Source organism: Ylistrum balloti, unplaced genomic scaffold, assembly GCF_031769215.1.
Source record: "Ylistrum balloti isolate Yb309-2 unplaced genomic scaffold, AGI_CSIRO_Ybal_v1 Utg370888, whole genome shotgun sequence".
NCBI lineage: Eukaryota > Metazoa > Mollusca > Bivalvia > Pectinida > Pectinidae > Ylistrum > Ylistrum balloti.
The window spans coordinates 2769-8444 of NW_026782505.1; the positions used below are offsets into that span (position 1 = coordinate 2769).

Genomic DNA, 5676 nt, shown 5'->3' on the forward strand with positions numbered 1-5676 from the left:
ATTTTCAGAAAGAATAAACGACTTTTTAACAAAGTCTCTTAAGGGGCGCATTCAGACATTTCTTTTTCCTTTCGAAGGCGAATTTGTATTCGACGTTACTTAAAACTGATGATATTGTCCTCATTTATATTTACAAGGACCAATCCAGAGAAAATCCGTAAAGTTAGTTTAACACTTAATTTCCTAATGTTTGGTAAATGGATGAAAGACAATAGTTCTTGTGGACCAATTGTTAACCTTAAAAAACCTTTAATGATATGTTCGCTGATCAAGGATCACTATCCTTCCTCCAGCTGACCAACTGATGACTGATTTATTAACACAAAAAACCCATAAATAACAAATTGTTTATTACATACTTAGAACAACTATGATTATAACATATTTACAACAACTATACAAAACGTCAAAATGACCAATTATGTTAAGAATTAGTGTTTTCTTATTAACATAATTTCAGTTATCCGAGAGAAATAACTCTTGCTTAGGACATTCAAAAATTGACTTAATCTGATATTTGAGTCCGGGAAAACCAGCTCTTGGTTTTGGAGAATCAAATAAAGACACCATATTTCGATGAGTGTGTCCGCGACATCAAGTTCTTGCTTTGGAGGTTTAAAGGTGGATATATGTATTATGTTCTGATCAATGTAATGTCAAATGTCAGTAACATGAAGAAATGAACTCGGTCCCGAACGCTGGAGTAAGATAACCACAAAAACGTCCATTGATGACGGCTCTCCGGCTATTTGTTAGATTTGGCCGGTCTACATGAGCATGGGCCAACATCACATCTACACGATGATGGTCCGTTGCATCCTACTCCACATTTGCATGAACCTACAATAATGCATTGCAAAAGATATAAGATATGGAAAGACATAATGACAAATGTATGGTTAGGGAAAAAAAGGGAAAATGTTCAAAATGGGTGGGGTAGAATGGAGTGGGGTTGGGGTTAAATTATCACTGATCTTGTAAGGAAATGAATCAATGTCAAGCATTTTCAAATGTCAAATTCAAAATTTAGGTTTCATGCAAAGCTGTGTCTAATGATAATTGGGTCATGTCCAATGAAAATGAAGGATATTTTAAGTGTCATCACGCTGAGATATATCTAATAACAATACTCCGACAACCTGGTCACATACTGACAGCGGAGTAACCTTTCCTTATTCATCCCATATGCATTCAATAATATTATGTTATTAAGCATCATGTATTATGTTTTGAGACGAAAAGTAACTGTAATAACGTGGAAAGATAAATACTTACCACGAAGTTTAGAAGTGGGGTAGCAGAGAGTGAATGAGTCATTCATGAAACAGAAACATAAAAAAACACATCTAAATGCAACAATGAATTAAACTTACCGATGCAGGAGCATTGAACTCCACATTTCGGGCACTGGCATGTACCATCACAACTGCATGGTCCATTATCGCAACAAGTCAACATCCTGCATTCATCAATTTGACAGATGGCGGCACCTAACAGTAAATAAACATGGACGAACATAGTAAATAAGTGTAATTAAGAGTACGTCTGATTATTTCTTTCAGAATAACACTTTAGTATCCATCTTTATTAATTTAAAACGAAACAATACATTAAGTTTTCACAACGATATCGCTTTGAAACTGACACCAACTGAAGGACTGCGGTCTCCACATATCGATTTTCCATCGTGAATGTCATGACAACACCTTTTTCATGATGTAATCTGGAATCTTTTCAGGAACCAGCACGTTATCACCATTGTGAAAATCAGTGAAACGGGCTAAAAAATCTTCATTGGTGTTTCAAATCTTTCTTAATCTCTCCATCTCAATGGAACTTTTTATTCGCGTGCTAAATTTTCATTAAGTAGTTACATATCATCTGTATCTTCCACACGGGTTTTTTAATGCCGTTTCTCTAATCATTTTTTTGTGTGACGTTTTAATATACACAACCTTTGAAGCCTATAACCCTTCATTGTTGACAATTTTAATTATGTGCCGGTCACCGGACAACTAAACTAGACGGACACTGACGGCAGGCAATTTTGACACATCCTTATAACTTTTATTACTCTAGCATCAGATAGCTAGTACCCGGTTATTAACGTCCGCTGTGTTATTTAATATCAATTTTTTATGTTTATCAATCAGACAGGTCCTCGACAGAACACATCAGTATAATTTGGAATATCCGGTATCATCGTATCCGAGATTTCAGATTTTTTTTATCTTTTTGATCTTAACAAAATACTTCCATTTATCTCGCATAACAATGACCTAACAGACCTGGGATCCCACGTACATGCGTAAATTTCTGATTGACGGTCAAAGCTATAATGGCGAAAATTAAACTACTGGTCAGGTTTTGTTTTAAGTTTACTTCAAATTGAATAGATTTAGTAATTAATGGTGCAATAAAATATATTTACAATCTCTACACACCCAGATCGTGTGACAAAGTCAGGCAGGTGGCGTATTTTATTTTTTAAGACGTAACTTACCTTCAGACATCTTGTAAACACGAGATAAAAGTCCCCTCCGAAAACTGACGTGAATTGGTGATGAAGTTTGTTTTGAAATATAAATATTTGAATCGTGATTCTCTATTTATACAACATGGGATATTCGTGTGCAGACGAAACGTAGGCAATGTTTACATCGTGTGCAAATTTAGAGGCCGTGTGCAAAACAACTCACATCCCAATAAACCGTGAATGAAAAGACGGGGTCGTGTGCAAAATAAGTCGCGTGTATAGGACGTGTTTACACAACATGTGAATCTATAACCGCATATCTGTGTGCATATATAAACTCCCGGAAACGTTCACAGGGAATGGACATAATTCAACTATCCGTACGTATGTGTGTCAAAGGGTAGACATATACAATATATTATTTTGGATCTGTTCAGACAAGGGGGGATCTCTGCTATACAAAAGCTGGGGATCACTTGTTATGTTAATTTTCTTGGTTATTCCACATACAATAGTAACATATATAGGCATCTGAAAAATCGAACTCCCCGAAATTAACTCGCTCTTTTAGATCAAAATACGGATCCTCGTATGACCTTTTCACATTATCTAGTAGGATTCTACTGGAGTAGTCGGACATATTGACCTAATTTCGTTAGCAGTTAGAGCGTGCCTGTTTGTGAATTGATAGACAATAAATACCTTTTGAACTACTAAGCAGTAAACACAGAGAGTGTTACAAACAGTAACCACAGATCAAAGTAATTAATACATTATTATATAATGGGTAAAACAGTTGTCATATCATATTTGTATTTCACATCATAAAAGTATACGGATACTTTATCTGGCCATCATAAAAGTACCCCCCCCTTCCTTGTAGTATTTGTACCCCCTCAATATCTTTTAAAGGAATCCAGTCAGGAAATGGATCATAGACTATGTAGGTGTTAAGGTGACTGTTTAGTATTTAATTACACCTGATCAAGCAGCATATTACATAGCAGGAGAATGGGATCACACCTAGATGACTATCCGGGCCAGAAATGGAGACAAATTTACATGGGTGTTTCCTTGACGGAAGGCATTTAATTACATTTGTTTCTATTCATACTGAGCCCCATTGTTTTATGCATATTTGTCATTTGTAGATTACTTCACACTCCCTTCCGAAAAACTGACGTGAAATGGTGGCGAAGTTTGTTATGAATATTGATATCTAAATCGTGATTTTCTATTGAAACGACATAGGATATTAAGGTCGTGTGCAAACGATACGTGTGCAATGTATACTTCGTGTGCAAAGTTAGAGGCCGTGTGCAAAATACCTAACAATTTAAAAAAACGGGAATGAAAAGATGGAGCCGTGGGCATAAGCCGTCGAGTGCATAGGGAGTGGTTACATGACATGTGAATCTATAATGTATATATACTCCCGAAAACGTTCACAGGGCCCATGGACATGATCCCAGGATCCGTGGAATATGTATATAATGAATGTATTACTAAAGTTATCGAATATACTATATACTAATGTGTAATTGACTCAAAAGTGGAGGACTTCAAATCACCACCGAGGCCAGTTTAAATATTTGTGATTACAGAGGAAGAACTATATGATTTTACGATATTGCTTTACTGTCAATGACTATATATCCATGTACATATCAATTTAATTTATGTTATTTATATCACAGAGTTACCAACTTTACAGATAAATACATGTATAAACTTCCCAATGTTTTACATATATATACATATGTACACTTATACATATATAATTACCTGTAAATTCCAATGCTATATTTGATAACCAATCCAATTATTAATATGACATTTTTTGTAAATTTCTTCTTCTTTAATTCTCATCAATTTTTATATGAATTTGATATGTTCCATACAAAACCATTATTGTGATTAAATGTAATAAATAGCTTATATAATTTACATGTAAGGTTGTGTCACCTGCTTCGCCATCATATCCTTGACAATAGGTAAGGGGACATGATGTTGTTTTAACAATATGAAGACAGGCAGAGAGGCAGACAGAATATACCAAGATATTGTCCAGTTTTGTCAAAGTCATCCCAACAAAAGAAAATGGCCAGAGAGAGTTCTTGTCAGTATAAATCTTTTAATAACCTTTAGAATATTTACACTATAAAATGTAACTTTGTTCAAATTCTTTAAAAACTCGACAGTTTAAGATATATCTTGCTATATAAACTTTGTCAATTCCCACTTGAACTAATTATGAATTCACAGTCAGCTTTTGTAAGTAATTAATTCACTCATAAGGTAATACTGTTTGATTCTTTAAACTATGAAAAAAAGTAAAACTCCATCCAACATTATCTAAACAAACCAGTAATAACAATTATAACGGTAGCTAGGTAAATATTGTCTATTCAACAGTTGTCTGATATATAATAAAGTGGATACATTGATGATAGCCATAAGAATAGTATCTAGGGGACAATTATCTTATATATCAGGTGTGGGATACATTTATGATGGTCATCTGAATGGTATCTAGGCGGGAATTCCTGCCGAATATCCAGGTAGTCTTACTATGATTATTAATTTTAGTTGTGGGAAATTTACAAGTCCTTTCCTAATAGAATAAAAATGACATTAGGCCGAATGTTGTTATGTTTTATTTGGGCATATTCGGGATCCTCGGCAGTTAGGGTAGCGGGATTCTCTACTCTGGGTGGGGTGGGTGGAGGGGATTAGTTTATGTCATGTATTTAGCTGGTGTGACATGTACGTAACGTTTGTTTTGTAGATTTAATGTAGAAAGAGATGTTAGAGGGATAAAAGATGGACTAATAAAGTATTACTAACAGCTGAGAGGTTTAGTCTCCTGACATTACTAATGTCTGCTTAACGGCCCCTTTTAGGACCCCCATACCTTAAACGATGTCCTAATTATACTTGAAACTACACTATCTTATACATGTATTTAGTTTTTAGGGGTAAGGGAATTACGGGGCAGATATAAAATAATTTCCTGTCGTAGTTCATTCCACATATTCGATTGTGGTTGGTATTATTTGTTGGTTCTATGTCAATGTCAGTGTCATTAGTTACTGCTATGTTTGTTGTCTTATTCGTCCTGTGAATGCGCGGATGGGGGATAGAGTAGTGTATTTTGTTTTTGGCTTGTATGTGTGTTTATTGGGTTATGGTTAGTCATA

The 5676-nt window shown here is 34.9% G+C and overlaps 1 long non-coding RNA gene across 1 annotated transcript; it reads right to left on the reverse strand.

Annotated features, from left to right (window-relative positions):
• Nucleotides 1-333: 333 nt before the first annotated feature.
• On the reverse strand, nucleotides 334-2571 carry LOC132559298 (uncharacterized). The gene is made up of 3 exons (XR_009554611.1): nucleotides 2504-2571; nucleotides 1374-1490; nucleotides 334-840 (listed from the first exon to the last, which is right to left on the reverse strand). It is a non-coding gene; the product is annotated as an uncharacterized LOC132559298 (long non-coding RNA).
• Nucleotides 2572-5676: the final 3105 nt, after the last annotated feature.